Source organism: Danio rerio, chromosome 13 (assembly GCF_052040795.2).
Source record: "Danio rerio strain M-AB ecotype USA chromosome 13, GRCz13ab, whole genome shotgun sequence".
NCBI classification, from domain to species: Eukaryota; Metazoa; Chordata; class Actinopteri; order Cypriniformes; family Danionidae; genus Danio; species Danio rerio.
The window spans coordinates 47,097,501-47,117,500 of record NC_141033.1 but is presented as its reverse complement, the minus strand read 5'-3'; the positions used below and the strand labels follow the sequence as shown (position 1 = coordinate 47,117,500).

Here is a 20,000-nt window from a genome sequence, read left to right as displayed (position 1 = left end):
GCCCAGCAGGTGTTCGGCACCTGTCAACATTAATGAGCTCCGCTTCTTTATGCAGCAGCATTTCAGCTTTTGATCCGCCTGTAATTATAGCGAACGCTCCGTACTTTTGAATTTACTGTAGGTTCTGGAATATATTTGATGCCTGTTGCACAGGCTTAAAACTCATCCGTACTTCAAAAGCTGCGCTTAACGATTCTTGAGGATTGTGAGGTTGAAGGAAATGCTGAACGTCCAGCCTCTATTCAGAAGTGATCCTGGACATGAAGCACTCTCTACGAGATGAACATGAAACGGCATTCAGAACTCATTTTACTTTTGTAATATGACACATTTCCTAGTGGAAATATGTGGGATGTGACTCTGTTTTATATTTGATCCAGCAGAAATTGAGGGAATAGTGGAAATTAGGTGCTACATGGCAGAGAGAAGTCAGGTGATTTGGAGTGGGGCAGATAAGGGAATCATTTTAGAGCCTTCAGTGCCGGTTACTGCAGTTTGATAAAGGAATATTGTGGCAGACATTCATTAACGAGGGGTCTAAATTACATTTTTAAAAAAAAATTTATTTATTTAGTTTTATTGTTCATTCAATGCGATATGACTGAAGAAATATATATAATTAATAATGATTAGTATTAATATTAATAGTCTTGTCGTGGATCCCAGTTGTAAGAGGAACACATAATAACTTGCCTTCTAGTTGATTATTTGGAAAAGTGGCAAAAGGTCCATCAGTAAAAGACCTACTGGAACCCACATGGACCCAAGATTAAGAGAAATCAGTCAAGTTTGGTAAAGGAAAAATCATGGTTTGGGGTTACATTCAGTATGGGGGTGTACGAGAGATCTGCAGAGTGCATGGCAACATCAACAGCCTGAGGTATCAAGACATTTGTGCTGCCCATTACATTATAAACCACAGAAGAGGGCAAATTGATCAGCAGGATAGGGCTGCTCCTCATACTTCAGCCTCCACATCAAGAGGAATGTAGAGGGGTTTGCTACGTATTTAAGGACCGGGGAGGAGACACATGATATACGGAAGATTATTATTCATTTGCGGGCATCTGGGAGTCTCCCGAGACTTGGGATGTCTGGGATTACATTAACGTTACTAGTCATTTTGGGAGCTAGTGTGGCTCGTGCCTGACTGGAGTAGTGTTTGGAGGTGGGGCGGGTGTGGTGATATGTGAACAGGTTATTGAGATTGGCTGTTTTGTGTTGGGTCCAGGGTTGCTGGCGGCGACGGGGGCGGAGACAGCACGAGCAGACTGACACAGAAGGCATCAAGATTGATTATGAGCGCATGCTTTAATAAAGTGATATTCTGAGTTCAAAAGCGATGATCTACTGTTTAACATGACAGCGGGGATGGCAGCATGATGCCCGTTGAGCGTTGTTGAACTGAAAACATATTTTGTACATATTCTCTTTTATCTTTTTTCATGTTAGTCTGACTCAAATCGTTCAGTTTGTAATGCGTGTATATATATATATATATATATATATATATATATATATATATATATATATATATATATATATATATATATATATATATATATATACACACACACACACATACACACACACACACACACACACACACACACACACACACACACACACACACACAGTTGAAGTCCGAATTATTAGCCCCCTTTTGATTTTTTTTCTTTTTTAAATATTTCCCATATGATTTTTGACAGAGCAAGGATATTTTTTACAGTATGTCTGATAATATTTTGTCTTCTAGAAAAAGTCTTATTTGTTTTATTTCGGCTAGAATAAAAGCAGTTTTGAATTTTTTAAAAACTATTTTTGGGACAAAATTATTAGCCCCTTTGAAATAATTTTTTTTCGATAGTCTACAGAACAAACCATCGTTATAGAATAACTTGCCTAATTACCCTAACCTGCCTAGTTCACCTTATTAACCTAGTTAAGCCTTTAAATGTAACTTTAAGTTGTATAGAAGTGTCTTGAAAAATACCAAGTAAAATATTATTTACTGTTATCATGGCAAAGATAAAATAAATCAGGTATTAGAAATAGGTTTTTAAATCTATTATGCTTAGAAATGTGCTAAAACAATCTTCCTTCCATTAAACAGAAATTGGAGAAAAAAATAAACAGGGGCGCTAATAATTCAGGGGGGCTAATAATTCTGACTTCAACTGTAAATATATATATACAGTATATATATATATATATATTTTTTTTTTTTACTGAATGATAGAAAATAAACGATTTCTTAGTAGAAATAAAAACAAAAATTAAAATGTTATTTTCAATTAAATCATTCATTTTTAATTTTATTTTGTCCAGTTCTCATGAACGTGTCCATCATTCAGTACATTCTTCTGGCCTTTAATGTTGACTAGATGTACTGTAGTTAAAGGAATAGTTCACCCAAAAATAAAATGATCTTTTAATTTAGACGAGATTTTGAAGAATGTTGGTTGCTGGCCTCCATCAACTCCCATTGTAGAAAACATTATTTTTATGATATACATTTTTTAATATAAATTTGCATTTTCCTGTAATATTGGATTCTTCAGCTGTAGACTCAGAGCTCAGCTTACTGACATGTCTGAGCATTTAACCTGAGAACCGAACAATGGCTATTTACAGAGATTAAAACAAAGATGCAGTCTAATTGTAACACCAATGCTATAGACCATTTCAATGTGGCCATGTTATTGACCCATGAACATTTCCTGCTTGTTGTCAAACTGTTTTATAACTATGAAATGAGGCAATTCAGTCATAACTTAACATCAAAACAGCTGTCACAACATTATTTATCAATTTGTGGACCTTCTTGTATTCTTGGAATCTATGGAAAATAAAAATGTAAAACAGGAAATACATTGGGGACTATTGTTAATGCTTACATCCCTCAAAATGGTCTATAGGAGAGCATAATTTTTGAACAGTAGTGTGATGTATTTATAGAAAAAATAGCACAAATCATAACACTCCCAAAATATATTTAGTTAGAAAATAGGCTTATTTATGACACTTGAAATTTTGATATCACTAATTTCATTTGTTTTTTTTTAATAATAATTTGAAGAAACCATTACTCAAGTGTAGTTAATAAAATCGGGCACATTCTAATATAATTAAACAAGATATTAAACAATTCAAATATTACTCCCTTCTTACACTATGTGTGGGATTGCATGGTGTTTGCGTGGAACTAAAGGAATCCCGAAGCAAGAGATGGCCCACATTTCCATATTTTCAATGCAATGAAGGAAACGTAATGATGAAAGATAGAGGAAGGGTATGTTTTCCAGATGTCTGCAATAGCCCAAGGCCATCTGAGTCTGTGGCTGGCTGGGCGAGCTGATATCCAGCTTTGAACTTGTCCAGTAAAAGGCTGTGATCTGTTTCACCACATGGAGTTTCAGAGAGGTTTCAGAGCTTTATATCAAAACTGGTAGCCCTCATAGGATTACCAAGATCATTACAAACCCAACAAACTTTAATTTTAGTGATCTGCAGGGGTAGGCGGTATACAGTGATAGTAGAGGCTTGGTCAAGGGAAGGTTAAAGTTAATGCAAGTTTCTGACTTGTCTAAAGCATAAAAATACCATAATACGTTTGAGGGTGTTTAAGAAACATGCTAAGTTAACATACCTTTTTATCTGAAAAACAATGCTAAAGTCAGATAATCTCCATTAAAAAGGTGTGTTCCGTATCTGAATGCCTGTCTTTGTTTTTTATTTTGTATTTGTGTACATTGCAAAAGTCCTAAGCATTATACTATACCAGCTTTGTTGGCCTAGGACTTTGGCACAATATATAATCAGTAAGTCTCTTTATTAAAACAAACAGAAAATATAGTAAAAAGAAAAAAAATATACAAAAAACAACAACAGCACAACATTTCATCTTCAGACAAAAGTTTAACTTTAATGTGGCTTCCCTTGGCACCAAGCACAGCTTGAACTGTTTTGTTCTAATTGTCCTGACATTTTCTGAAATGATGTGCTGCGTGATATCAGGCTTTTTATTTATTTATTTTTAGCACTTTCCAGAGTTCTTCTCAAGGTTTAAATTGTGATATCTTTCTTTTTTTGTCCAGTTTATCTCATACACCCTTTATTATATTCAGGCCTGGACTCTATGGAGGCCATTTCATGACTGTCTGTGCTTCATCAACTGTTTTCTTTTTCTAAATAGGATTTAACTGCAATAGTGGATCATTATCATGCTGAAAATAGAAACTATTACCACTGAAATTCTTTCCAGAAGGAATGGCATAATGGGTTAAATCCTATTTGTACTTTTCAACATTCACAATTCCATTAATTCAGACAATATTGCTAACAACACTGGTTGAAATCCAGCTCAAACCAGGACAAACATTGTCTTTCACATATCTTAAACAAGTAAACCAAAACAATTCAAACCTTAAACCTAACCTAACAAACCACACATCACCTGAAAGATACTTTATTCACCTTGTAAAAAATGACCAAAACATGTACACTTATGACTGCTTTTGTGGCAAAGAGTCACATGCATCCATTGTACCAAGAGCAAAACAACAGACCTTGGCCTAAAACTTTTGCACAGTACTATGTATATATGCACTTTTTACACTCACTGGCCACTTTATTAGGGACAGCTTACTAGTACTGGGTTGGACCTCATTTTGCCTTCAGATCTGCCTTAATCTTTCGTGGCATAAATTCAACAAGGTACTAGAAATATTCCTCAGAAATTTTAATCCATATTGACATAATAGTATCACGCAGTTGCTGCACATCCATGATGCGAATCTCCTATTCCATGATCTGGTGACTGTGGAGGCCATTTCAGTACAGTGAACTCATTGTCATGTTCAATAAACCAGTCTGAGATGATTCGTACCATTAATGCAAGGCAGGATAGATCAATGCTGTCATGTTAACGCCAAATTCTGACCCTGCCATCTGAATGTCACAGCAAAATTCGAGACCAAGCAACGTTTTTCCAGTCTTCTATTGTCCAATTTTGGTGAGCCTTTGTAAACTGTAGTCTCCGTTTCCTGTTCTTAGCTGACAGGAGTGGCACCCGCTGTGGTCTTTTGCTGCTGTAGCCCATCTGCCTCAAGGTTGGATGTGTTGTGCATTCAGAAAAGGTCTTCTACATACCTCGGCTGTAATGAGTGGTCTTTTGAGTTTAAGTACTCTTGCCTTTCTATCAGCTAGAACCAGTCTGGCCATTCTCCTCTGGCATCAACAAGGCATTTGCGCCAACAGAACTGCCACTCAATGGACATTTCCGCTTTTTCCCCAGTAAATCATCAGTTTCTGAAATACTCAGACCAGCCCGTCTGGCACCAACAACCATGCCACGTTCAAAGTCAATTAAATCATCTTTCTACCCTATTCTGATGCTTGGTTTAAACTGCAGCAGATTGTCTTGACCATGTCTACATGCCTAAATGCATTGAGTTTGTTGTCATGTTATGGGCTGATTAGAAACTTGCATTGACTAGCAGTTTGAAAGGTGTACCTAATAAAGCGGCCGGTTAGTGTATATGTATGTATATTTTTCGGCTTAATATTGTTTCCATTCGGATTGCCTTTAGCATCAAACATACGGCATCTAAGATGAAGATATTCTACCTTTTTCCACACAATATTCCTGCAGCGTTATAATAATGCCTTTCTATAGGCATCTCCCTGGCTTTGGCATTATTTCCATGTATCTGATTGTGAGTCAACAGCATATCCTGCTGTCTGCTCCATATGAATTAACATACTGGATCTGATTTCCAGATTAGATTGAATTGTGTCCTGAATATTGACATTCAGGTATGCTGCTCTTCTTATGATATTGTGCCGACTACGGAACTGTCCTCCACACACACATACACACACACACTCGTTCGCTGTGACTCCAGGGAGTAAAAATACAGCCGAATAAAAGTGTCTCTGGGTGAGCTGCCGATAACATCTGTCTGAATGTCCACATGCTCTTTTTTTATCTCAAATGTGTTTTTATCACCGAGTCCTATAGGCTTTTTCCATTCTCCGTGAAGGTTATTTTTATACAATAGACCACCGAGTCAAGACCAGCTTGACCTTTTCTCTGGCTTTTGTTAACTAAAGGTGGGAAATATAAAGAAATTCAGGCCGAATGTATCGGCACACAGACCACCAGCAGGGTGTAGTCTGGCCCGCTCACTGCATCAATCACCTTGGCCTCATATCGCCTGTTTGTTATTTCAATATCCGTGTCCAAATACCTGGAAACGGAAAGGTTGAGGCTTGTCAGAGCTGTCCGTAGCTCTGGTGCAATTGTTCCCTGCACAGACATGCTGGATTGACTTGTTAGGAGTCTAGACTGCATCGTCCTTTTGTATTCTGTGCTAGATCTGTGAATTTATTTCAGGGAATCTATATGATGTTCAGCATTATCACATATTGGAGCATAGGCAAGTTTTTGCTGGTAGGCTGTATTCTTATATTGTTGGCCTTTCCTTTTTGCTTCATTGTTGTGTGAAACATCGTGTACCAAGGTTAGAATTATAATTAAGCTTGATTTATTTGCAAGGATGTGTTTGATTTCTCTTTACAGTGATTTCTGTCGTTGCTTTTACAGTATTCACAGGTCCATACTTGGGTTTCATTCATTTTTTGGTTCTACTGTCTGCTAGGAATGGGTACCAAGAACCATTTCTCGACACATCTCTTACATATTTGGACATTTTTGTCTCTATACACCAACACAAATGATTAGAAATTAAACAAGGTGTGCTCAAACTACAGACTGTTAGCTTTAATTTGAGAGTATTTACATCCAAATCAGGTGAACAGTGTAGGAATTACAACACTTTGCATATGTGCCTCTCACTTGTTAAGGGTCCAAAAGTAATTAGACAGAATAATAATCATAAACCATACTTTCGCTTTTTAATACTTGGTTGCAGATCCTTTGCAGTCAATTACAGTCATTTCCAAGTCTGGAACCTCATTGGCATCAGCAGATGCTGGGTTTTAATTCCTGGTGACGCTCTGCCAGGCTTCTACAGCAACTGTCTTCAGTTCCTGCTTGTTCTTGGGGCATTTTCCCCAAATAAATATAAATAACAGGAATCTGGTTATTAAGGACAAGGGATCCTAGATTCCATTTATCTCTATTGATGAATTGTCTCATATAATCACCAGCAATAAACTGTAAGAGCTTGCACAATAACAAAGACAATCCAAAGCAAATAAAGAAGAAAATCATATGTATATTTGTAGTGTTTATAAACATCTACAATTTAGTCGGTTGTATTCTGACTGTTTGTTAGATGTTCTTCAAAATATATTATTAAAAATCGGTCGGCTTTTTCCTGTGTTGATTTGCATTGGTTTACATTGTGCGCTCCTCAGTCAGTCCAATAACAAGGCGGAACACATCTCGCCATGACATAGATTGCCATTTTCTATACTTCTGTATACAGACACACTGGATTTAGAGTCTAGACTGCATCATCTTTAGTATTCTGTGCTTGATCTGTGAATTCATTGCTGGGGATCTACATGAAGTTCAGCAGTATTAGATATTGGAGCATATGCCGTTTTTTATGCTATGAGACTGTATTGTATTAATGTCCTTTCTTTCTTGCATCGTTTTGTCAGACATCTTGTCCTAAGGTTAGAATTATAATAAAGCTTGATTTGTTTGCAAGGTTGTGTTTGATTACTCTTTGAGAACAGTGATGTCTCTCTTTGGTCAATATTGGACTAAATTGTCAGGACAAACAATACTTTTGACAGTATCATGCTGCTTTGCCCCATATATATATATATATATATATATATATATATATACACAGCAAATTTTGAAGTGTTAATTTCACTCTCAAAGTGTGAAAATTAACACTACTTTAGTGTTTATATAGGTCCACACTAAATTGAGTTAAATTTACACTTGAGAAAGAGTAAATTATTTTACACTTGCATAGTGTTAAAAAAAAGCACTGCTAGTGTTGACTTTAACTCTGTTTTCCACTCGCTTTCCCTATTTGCATAAAGTAAATGTTAAAACTACACTCGCAGTGTTAATAGCTTAACACTAAGAGTGTTCATCTTAACACTAATAATATAGTGCTCATACATACCTAGGTTGATATTTAAATGTATTTTTAGTTATATAGATTGTTTACTGCATTACAGGACAGTTTGCATTGAACAGTTAAAAAAAAAGTCAGAACAGTTTACCAGTTTCAACTTTTATTTTTTAACAATGCATCTTAAACGCACAGTTAAACCAACATAAAATGTACAGCATTTTCAGTATCAAAAACTGTGAGAGTCTTAAAGAGGTGCTGCTTGCTTGCAAGCTTTGACAACACCAACACATTATTGTAAAAGAAACATTTAGTCTAAAAGCTTTGCACGCAGTTTCTTTACCCTGGATGACTCACTGGTAGGTCCAACATCGATGTTGTAGACTGTAGTCTGCAGAAAGGTAAAGATGTAGACAAGGGCTTCCTCGTACGTCAAGTTGAACACATAGTCTTTAAAGAGTTCATCAACAGCACTCAAGGACCTGGTTGCTGCACAAGAGACGAGATGTTTGTCCATAACCACATAGAAATGGTCAATCATCCCCTTGATCCTTCCTGATCTTAGGAGATATCGCTGTTGGCCCTTCCTCTCATTGAGATGGTCTTCAATGCTGGTGCAAGACTGCAAAAAAACAGCCAAAAATATGTCATTAAATGCAGGAAACCAATTAGGAAACTTACAATTTTGTTAATGAAAACACAAAAAATAACAAAACCACCTTTACCCAAAGTGCAAAAATAAAATGTGTTCATCTCATTCATTGTGTAGTGTGACAGGGAAAAGAATTACCACAAAAATATGTTTATATATTTTTGATAAACCCTCATTTCATCCAAGATGTAACGTACATTCTTCAACAGCATTCAACTGAATGTATTGACTTTAAAAAAAAAAAAAAATTTCAAAAGGTACATTTTATAGCATCGCATAATGGTCTTAACAACCTTAATAATAACAATGAAAAGACTTTCGAAAATATTGTGAGTTTTACCTTATGGAAACGCACAAGTCTTTCAAAGGCCTCTGTTGAACTGATCTTAGTCATCTTTCTGAAGAAGGAGGTAGGAGATGCAGAAGGAGTAGGACAGATGACATTATTATCCCAGTCTAAATGAATGATGATAAAGTTATACGTATTAATATTAAAATGAAGCAAGCCCACATTCACACTTATAGCTCACAAATACAAAAGAAACCAAAGCAAATTTCAAACTACAAAATCCTTAGAAATCGTACCATTTTCAGATTCTTGTCCTTCTGCTGAATTAATAAGACAATGAAGTCTGGCAGTTGAAGTTAGAGATTTCGCCTCATTGATGATCCTGTGCTTAAATGCGGTCTCCCACCTCTCAAGCAACTTGTTGGATGTTTCAGCATTGAACAGGAGACCAAAGTCTTGAATAATCTAAGAAAGAAGCATATTAGATTTATTACAAACGGTTCCCTTTTCTGGATCCTAAAAATGTTCCTGTAATATAGATAAGAAATATTTAAAAAATGCCAGTTACATTAAAAAGACTGACTGTATGATACAAATAAAAATAAAAAACACAAACCTTTAAACCAGGGGTGTCGAAACTCAGTCCTGGAGGGCCAGTGTCTTGCAGAGTTTAGCCCCAACTTGCTTTAACACAACTGCCTGAAAGTTTCTAGTTTGCTAGTTAAGAGCTTGTGTTTAATTACAGTTGGAGCTAAACTCTGCAGAACACTGGCTCTCCAGGACCAAGGTTTGGGCACCTCTGCGTTAAATAATAAAAACGGATGAACAAGTTTGTGTTAAGTACAATAAGACAATTTCTTACACATTCTTTTGCGGAAAATGGGTGTCTCAGGCTGGGAAAAAGAGAAATAATGTCCAAAGCATAAGTCTCCCGTTACTTGCACGTGGGGATTCTCCTAACAATCAGTAAAATATTTGATTAAGGACAGTACTTAACTTTTTACTTTTTTTTTTTTTGGTTTAAAAAAAATCTATGCTTTTCTTGCATATATTTAATGAAATCTTACCCATGAATCTGTCATGTGATTGACGACAATATTAACCAGCTGCCGTCTAGTGCTGTGGCCCTAAAGTTTGTGAGCTTGTATTCATCAAGTACTTGTCAATTGATTCTGCATTGTTCGCTCTGGGTCTTCATGATCCGTTGAAGAGAGTGAAACTGTATCAGTACATGTGCTGGCTGTTGATGATCTTGTGGGTGAAATCACTGATGGAGAAATGGAAAACATTATTATTAACCTTTACGTTATATTTTCTTTAGTTTACAATCAATTTATCTTATATTTCAACTTAATTTAAAACAATGCTGTACTAATAGCTTTTACTATACACCATCATCCTCAATGTTTTTCTACACTGTGGTTTTGACAGACTATTTTGATCAACCTTTCATCACTGGGCATCACATGAACTTAAGCTAAACGAACACCTGGCAATGGTCAAGAAACATAAAAACTCTGTATTTCTATACACACTCCACTGTTCATTAAGCTCTTCTATGAATTTCTTCTTTTTACTTAATTCTAACTGTTTTGACTTATACTACTGTAAAACAGAGGCATTTTAAAAACTGTCCAAATATTTATTGAATAATTACCCTCAGGCAGGCCAGCAGAAATATTTTCTTCCAAACATATAAGTCAAGCATAAATGTGGATTGCTGTCCATTAACTCTTGGAAGATGTCCTCTTTTACATTAGTGTCCTTGTCATTGAAAACTTGAAGATCTGCAGTTGTTGATAATCCAAATTTGCTTTTCACTGAAAAAAAAAACAGACTCAGGAAATGGTTATGACTTTAGTGAGCACAACTCTGACCAGCACAATCTTAACTTACCTTCACTGCGAAAACATTGAAATGTAAAATCAGTAAGCAATTTTACATATTTTTTCACTCCTTGATATAAAACTTTCACCAACATGATGGAAGCTGTTGAAAAATACACAATATATCACTTTATTATTAACAAGAATCTATCACAAACTTGACATAGTACAATTAAATCAAGTTAATTTATTCATTTCCATGTTAAGGTGATACAGAAGCGGGTGTTATTATGAAAAGTACATATAAATAAAAAAAGCACATTATGTTTTTCTTTTTCTAAAAATAGCTATATTTACGTTGTTTTTGTTTTTTTATTATGGAGGATTCTAAATACCAATTTCTAACTAGTATTGTTAGCAAGACGTAGGCTATAGGAAAATTACACTTGTATAAAAGCACATTACAGATTAAAAAAACACTTTTTTTTGTCACATTACACATTAATGAAAGATCTTCAAAAGTTAAGAGTACGTACAGTTCTATCTAAGCCAGCTCTTCATGCAATGCAATTGAACAGCACTTAAATATTATATAAATAACGTTACTATTCGACTACTACCTTAGAGTCAACAATGAAATTTGATAGGTAAACAATGACAATAACAGTCTGCTTGGGTTCGTCTCGTCTGAGCTTAGCATTTTTCGGTCGTTGTCAGTGGAGCTCAGCTCCACTTATAGGGAACACGTTACTCGATTCGCGCTCATCAGTTCTTTTCACAGCAGTTCCGTCTGTTACAGTTACTGAATAAGTCGAAACTCAACATATTTTTGAGTAAAACTGAGTGTCAGACAGGTTATAAAGTAGGCCATTTTAAGAATTGGTGCTTACCGGAGAAGCGAACCGTTTCAAATGATTCAGTTCAATATAGTGAACTGGTTCCATTGATTCACTGAAAAGAACCGGTTAAAGAAGAATCATTTCTGAACTGGCTATCCCTTCATGTCAACAAGCACGGCTAACTTTTACAACGAATGTATTTTGCGTCTGTTTTTACCGTATTATGAAAAGCAGGTCTGTACCTGTACACTTGAATCGTATAACGTTATTCACTGTTTAAAAGCACCGATAAAAGCGAGAACAGGCAGCCCGCGACTCCTCGCTGCTCGCGCCACAAATCAATCGCACTGAACAGTGAACATTATAACGTTAGATTACACACGAAGCTAGGTTACAGTTCAGCTAACGTTAAGTACTGACAGCTGCTGCTTTGCAGATATTTCAAACAAATAAACAGTTTAAACAATTCAAACGTTTGCATGAGTCATTACTGCCTATTTCTCATAATAGGCTCGAACTGAACCCGATTCAAATATAGGAACTCCTTAAAAATGTTAACTGTAAAATGTTTAAAAGTTACCTTTATTTTCCCGCTAAAGCAGCTTGTCTCGCGGCTCCAGATGTCTGTCGTGTATAAATTGACAAGTGGTTAGAACTTGAAATCTCGGTTAGAATATTACAAATATTAATTTAACATTGAGAAACATAAAGCATGTAAAAATATATTGAATATTTGTGGTTAAATAAGTAATATGACAGTTACCTGTTTGAATGCTCTCCATGTGCCATCCGCCATTAATCAAAGAGGAAGTAAGGTGAAGCGACCGGAAATGGAAACAACTCGTTTTTAGTGTTAACTATGTTAACTCGCAGTATTAACCCTTACTCTGACCACAAGGGTACACTGCAGGTGTTTATGTCACGTAAATTAACACCACAAATAACACTTTTTAACTCAAAAAAATTTACACTGTAAAAACAACTCCAAACAACACTGGAAAATTTGCTGTGTATATATATGAGCAATATCACACGAGTAGCAGTGCGATATGGCTGTATATCGGCACTGGTGGGAGGTGTGCGATGGTGCCCCCACCAGTGCCGATATACAGCTATATCGCACTGCTACGAGTGTGATATTGCGTTTATACAACAGTTTGACGGCATAATTGTGTATATAAAAACAAAATCAAACATGGAGAGTCTCAAAAACCCTTTTGTATTTGGAACTACTTTCTTCCACATTGGATTCACATCATAAGCTGACAGTTAAACAGTTGAGCGTGTATCTTTTAAACTGTAGATCTGTAGTGTCTGCTTTTTGCTGGTTGTATGTGGGCGGAGTAATACACAAAGGGTAAAGAGGCTGTAGGAGTTCTGATATTGCAGATTATCGCACGGCTGTCAGCCAATCAGATTTGAGAACCAGATAGAACTGTTGTATATATATATATATATATATATATATATATATATATATATATATATATATATATATATATATATATATATATATATATGTATATGTGTCCATATATGTGTCCATAAATATTTGAACATTGACATAATTCTAATATTTTTGACTCTATAAACCAACACAATGGATTTGAAATTAAAGATGTGTTTAAACTGCAGACTGTTAGCTTTAATTTGAGAGTATTTACATATATATATGTGTAGAAATCACAGCTTTTTGCATATGTGCCTCCCACTTGTTAGGGGCCAAAAAGTAATTGGAGAGAATAATAATCATAAACCAAACTTTCACTTTTACACTTGGTGGCAGATCCTTTACTGTCAATTACAGCCTAAAGTCTGGAAGCCATAGGCGTCACCAGACACTGGGTTTCATTCCTGGTGGTGCTTTGTCTCAGGCCTCTATAGCAACTGTCCTCATTTCCTGCTTGTTCTTGGGGTATTTTCTCCATATATAATAGTATTGACATTAAAATGGTCTTTAAAAAATTAAAAACTGCTTTTATTCTAGCCGAAATAAAACAAATAAGCTTTTCTTCCGAAGAAAAAAATATTATCAGACATATTGTGAAAATTTACTTGCTCTGTTAAATATAATTTGGGAAATATTCAAAATAGAAAAAAAAATCAAAAGGGGCTAATAATTCTGACTTCAACTATATATGTATACGTATATTTGTATATATTATATATATATATATAACAAATGTGTCGTCACCGCATTCTATTTAGGACCCTGGATCCTGGATTCCATTTATCTCTATTGGTTTATGGTTCAAATCCAGATTGGGCCGTTGGCATTTTTGTGTGCAGTTTGCATGTTCTCCCTGTATTTGCATGGGTTTTCTCTAGTTTCTCCTCACAATCCAAAGACATGCACTGTAGTTGAAAAGGATTAACTAAATTGTCCGTAATGTGGTGATTGGGTATTTCCCAGTACTAGGTTGCAGCAGGAAGGGCATCCGCTGTGTAAAACATATGCTGGAATAGTTGACAGTTCAGTCCACTGTGGCGCCCACTAATAAATAAGAGACGAAGCTGACTAAGCTGAAGAAAATGAATGAATGAAAGTAAATTCATGCTGTTGCTGTTTTTTATTTTGCAAACCGTGTTGTTGCTGATGTTTTTTTATAAACTTCAGTCATATGCAACATCATTGGCATAAAATGATTGCAGATATTCTTCAAGAAATGAAGGAGTGCCATGGGACGCACAAATTGGATCTGAAAAGGAGCACTGCACCGCGAGCAGTCAATCATTTAGCTCCTCTTCCACTTTGAAGCCCCAAATAATCGAATTTGGATTGACAGTGTGAACAAGACTATAGACAAACTGTCAAACGTCTTGCTTGCGGTTCACTGTCAGATTGATCTCTAATAGAAAGAAGTTCTTTAACATCTGAAAAATTAAATAAAATACTGGACGCTTCATCTAAAAGAATGTTCTTCCTCTGTTTTGGCTCTTTCGTTTAAACCATCCTGAAGAGTTTTCAAGGTGATGTACTGAGGAGAAAAAAACTAAAATGGAGAGCTGAAGGTTCTGAATACGCCTCAGATGTAATGGGTATGAAACGTCTCCTATTCAAGGATCTGCAGCTAAATAACTGCACCGAGATGGAAGAAGCTCAGAGAAAGAGTGAAAGCAGCAGAGAACAGAAGCGCATTGCCTTCCTGTGTGGTTGGAGCGGCGCCAGTAATTGTAAAAGAAAAGCTGCCTCCAGGAAAACGAGTAAATAAAGTGGAAGGTGCGGAAAAGAAGATATAAAGCGCCCTTAAAATGAAAAAGGGCCTCTATATCAAGATAATCCACAAATGCTTACAGTGCACGTCCTGCTGGGTGTGTGTGTGAGCATGCGTGTGTGCAGTGAAATGGCTACTTTATGAAAGGTTAAACAAGCAGTTGTGTGTTTCTCCTCTGTGGCCCGTGTCATGGCCCTGCGCTCTGGGAGGCCAGGGATCATGGGGCCCTCGTGCTGGGCACGCGCTAGTCTGTCGGGCCCCCCGGGGCCCTATTGATCTCTAGATGTTAAGCTCCCGCCTCCCACACACTCGTGGATATTTGCGTCTCAGTCTGTGCTGCAGAGATTGGAGTATTGGAGTCATGAGATTTGTAAAGCAGCTTGTTTGAATGTTGAATCTGATAGACAGTGAGATCCTGCAGGGCTTCACGCTGGGACCGTTCTCCACGCTAAACACACTTCAAGTCTTCAGCGCACTTTCTGCTTTCCTCTTCTGCGTTGCTGGCAGTGTCATCGCAGTATTTTAGTATCATTATATATGTTTCTATCCACCTATTCATTCACTTTCTTTTCGGCTTAGTCAGTTTATTAATCTTTATTTAATAAAAATGTACATAAAGAAATATGCGCACAACTATGCGCACAACTAAGTAGGATAAATGTTTTATCCGATAAAAAAAAATCTGCATAAACTACAATGGAAACACTTTTACCAAATTAATTCAAGCATTTCATTCAATGCAGACAATATTTAGCTTTTCTTTTTGATATTTGGTGCCAGTTTATTAGGAAGTGTCGATTTTGTTCTTGTTGACTCATTGGATGGAATTATTGCTAGTCTTTTTTGCGATATTACGGTTTTGCCATAAATTTTACTAGCATCTTTGGATGTAAACATACAGTTGAAATCAGAATTTTTAAATGCCATTAGAATTTTAATTTTAATTAATTTATTTTTTACCCAAATGATGTTTAACAGAGCAAGGAAAATTCCACAGTATGTCTGATAATATTTTTTTTTTCTAGAGAAAGTCTTATTTGTTTTATTTTAGCTAGAATGAAAGCAGTTTTTACTTTTTAAAAAACACATTTTAAGGTCAAGTTTATTAGTCCCTTTAAGCAATATTGTATTTCGATAGTCTACAAAACAAACCATTGCTTTACAATAACTTGCCTAATTACCCTAACCTGCCTAGTTAACCTAGTTAAGCCTTTAAATGTCACTTTAAGTGAATATTATTATCTTGAAAAATATCTAAAAAAATATTATTTACTGTCATCATGACAAAGATAAAATAAATCAGTTATAAGAAATGAGTTATTAAAACTATTATGTTTAGAAATGTGTTGAAAAAATCTTCTATCCGTTAAACAGAAAAAAACAATTACTATAATAAAAAAAATATTATTATAAATAAACAGAGGGGGGGGTGGGTGGGATAATACTTCAGGAGATTTATGACATACCTGTCAACATTGGGATGTGAAAATAAGGGATCTGCCCACCATAATAATGCCCCCCCTCCCCCAATAAATCCTCAAATTACTAAATATTGTCTTCTGTAATAAACAATTAAACGTCAGTAACATGTTTATTATCATTTACAAAAAAATAAACGGTATATATTAGCAGCAAACACATTAATACAACAAATACATTGTGATTAAAGAGCAAGGAATGTATCTCGTTTATTTGGGTTTTTCGTTTAATTACATTAACAGGTGTCATTTTAAAAATGCACACATATAACGTTATAATGAAAGCATTCAATTGTTTTCCTAACTTTTTATGCTTATTTAGGACAAAATGAATTAAATTTGAAAAAAAAAAAAAAAAAAAACATTTGGAGGGCCGATGTCACCTGTAACGAAAAGGAAGGGAATCCAGCTGTTTTTATGTTTATTTCAAAGTGCTTTCATGCCTAAGTAAAGCTAAAGCACAACAGTCTTACATTTAGGAGCAAGGGGCATCCCTTGGTGGTTCGGTGGTATGGGTTGCGTATAGGTAGGATCAGCTCTTTAATGATTATTGCCACCCTTTAAAGAAGGACTGAAAATATCTTTACGGGATGATAGTGGGACAGACCTGTAAAATACAAGAGAACCCCAGGAAAAATGGAAGGGATTGACAGGTATGCGTACATACACTAATAATTTATGTGACAAAATTCATGACAACAAATGTTTTTTTATTTTTTATTTTAATTAATGACAACAAAATGTAACCTGTTAATCAGGTATCAACTACATTTTGTTTAGTTGTTAAAGTTTAACTTAATATTTTAAGTCAGTCTGATTGATGTACTGTAATTTGAGATGATTAGAAAAGTTAAGTTGATTCAGCTAAAATATTTTAGGTCGCAAGATTTGTTTTACAGTGTATTCATGAAAATTAAATATTTTCACACTCTACAAATTACAATATCACTGAAGTATTATCGATTTTAAAAGTCACTATTTAAAGTTTGTGAATATTCAAACTTGAATTCCTTACATTTACACTTTAATTCCTTAAATTTTATATAGCTTTTCTGGACACTCAAAAGACTTACACATTTTTGAGAGGAATCTCTTCATCTCCAATGACGTGAGGCAGTCATATTGCGCCAGACTTCACACCAGACAAAAAATAAATGAAAATGTAGAAATGTTTGTTTTCATATGTCACAAATGATGATTCATTCTGCTGAGAGACACACAATGTTATCATGAAAGCTTGCATTTATACCTTGAAAACAACCTTAAATCCCATTGACTTCTATAATATTGAAGGGTAAAGTGTATATGTGCAGTTTAATGCACCATTGACTTCTCTGAAGAATAGGGAGACTGTGTTTATATGGCAGGTTTTCAGCATTGTTCTGTTTGTTTAGTGGCTTGATACTGTCTTAAAGGGATAGGTCACCCAAAAATGAATAACATATTTACTCATCCTCACCTTCATCAGTTTCATTCTTCTGTTGAACACAAAGAATATATTTTGAAGAACACTAAAACCTGCATCGACTTTTGTAGTAGGAGAATCATATACTATAGAAGTCAATGGTTACTGGTTTCCAGCTTTCTTCAAAATATAATTAATAGAAGAAAGAAACTAATTGATGGCAGATTTTTCAGGTTTAGGTGAACTGTCAGGTATCTGTTTATTAAAAGATGGCTAAAACAGCAACAGTACATTTTGCCTTGATTTAAAAGCTGGTAACCAGTAACCATTGACTTCCTTAGTATATGATTTTCCTACTACAGAAGTCAGTGGTTATAGGGTATAATTTTAAGACAATACCTGTAACTATTGACTGTAGTAGGAGATTCAAATACTATGAAAAGCAATGGTTACCAGTTTTCAGCTTTCTTCAAAATATATTGATCAGAAGAAAGAAAGTCAAACTGATTTGAAACAAGTGAAAGATGATTACATTGTCAGGTTCGGGTGATCTAACTGGTATCTGTTTATTAAAAGATTTCATAATCAGCAACAGTAAATTTTCCTTGATTTAAAAGCTGAAAACCGGTAACCATTGACCTTCATAGTATTTGATTTTCCTACTACAGAATTCAATGGTTACAGGCTACAAGTTTTGTAGCCAACTTCATAGTATTTGTTTTTTCCAATACAGAAGGCAATGATTACAGGTTTTGTTTAATACAAAACCTGTAACCATTGACTTCTGTAGTAGGAGAAGCAAATAATAATGAAAGTCATTGGTTACCGATTTTTTTCAGGTTTGGGCGAACTATCCGATATCTGTTTATTATAAGATGGAAAAAGCAGCAACAGTGAATTCTGTCTTAATATAAAGGCTAAAAACCAGTAACCATTGACTTCTATAGTATTTGATTCTTTTTTTTTTTTTTACAGAAGTCATTGGTTACAGGTTTTTCAGAAGGGGAAGCAAATACTAATGGAAGTCATGGTTACCAATTTTTTTAAGGTTTGGGTCAACTATTCAAAATCATTTTATTATAAGATGGAAATAACAGCAAGAGTAAAATTTTCCTTCATTTAAAAACTGGAAACAGTAACCATTGACTTCCATTGTAGGAGAAGAATCAAATACTATGGAAGTCAGTGGTTACCGATTTTTTTTTTCAGGTTTAGGTGAAATGCCCGGTATCTGTTCATTAAAAGATTCCAAAAACAGCAAGAGTAAATTTTGCCTAATTTAAAAGCTGGAAACCAGTAACCCCTTTTTTACAGTATTTGATTTTCATACTACAGAAGACTTCTGTAGGAATATCAAACACTACAGTGTAAAAGCCAATGGTTACCGGTTTACAGCTTTTATTTCAAGGCAAAATTTACTGTTGCTGTTTTTGAAATCTTTTAATAAACAGGTACCAGAAGCAAGTACTAATAGAAGGCAATGGTTACCGATTTTTTTCAGGTTTGGGTGAACTATCCTGTATCTGTTTATAAAAAAATGGAAAAAAACATCAACAGTAAAATTTACCTTGATATCAAAGCTGAAAACTAGTGACCATTGATTTCCATAGTATTTGATTTTTCTTCTACAGAAGTCAATGGGTACAGGTTTTGTTTAATAGAAACAAATACTGATAGAAGTCAATAGTTACCAATTTTTTTTCAGGTTTGGGTGAACTATTCAATGGTTACTGATTTTGTTTTTTGTGATCTGGGTGAACTACCGGTGTATTTTTATTAAGAGATGAAAAAAACAACAACAGTAATTTTCGCTTAGATTGAAATACTTGAAACTGGTAACCATTGACCTCTCTAGTATTTTTCCTTCTACATAAGTCAGTGGTTACACGTTTTGTTGAATAAAAACATGTAAGCATTGACTCCTGTGGTAGGGGAAGCAATACTAATGTAAGTCAATAGTTACAGATTTTTTTCAGGTTAGGGTGAACTATCTGGTATCTGTTCAATAAAAGATGGAAAAAAAAAACAACAACAGTAAATTTTGCCTTGATATAAAAGCTGAAAACCGGGAACCATTGACTTCCATAGTTTATGAATTTCCTACCAAAGAAGTCCAATGGTTACCGTTTTTTTTTTTTTTTTTTTTTCAGGTTTAGTTGAACTATCCAGTATGTGTTTATTAAAAAGATAGAAGAAACAGCAAGAGTAAATTTTGCCTTGATTTAAAATCTGG

At 35.1% G+C, this 20,000-nt stretch overlaps 1 protein-coding gene and 1 long non-coding RNA gene across 3 annotated transcripts in view; one reads left to right on the top strand and one right to left on the bottom strand.

Annotated features, from left to right (window-relative positions):
* mdga1 (MAM domain containing glycosylphosphatidylinositol anchor 1) overlaps window positions 1–20,000 on the top strand; it is a 409,026-nt gene that overhangs the window by 178,346 nt on the left and 210,680 nt on the right. The window lies entirely within an intron of this gene.
* LOC108191946 (uncharacterized) lies at window positions 8,210–12,486 on the bottom strand. Its single transcript, NR_203042.1, has 9 exons — window positions 12,433–12,486; window positions 12,250–12,293; window positions 10,901–10,993; window positions 10,662–10,824; window positions 10,072–10,271; window positions 9,867–9,960; window positions 9,301–9,469; window positions 9,056–9,171; window positions 8,210–8,685 (listed from the first exon to the last, which is right to left on the bottom strand). It is a non-coding gene; the product is annotated as an uncharacterized LOC108191946 (long non-coding RNA).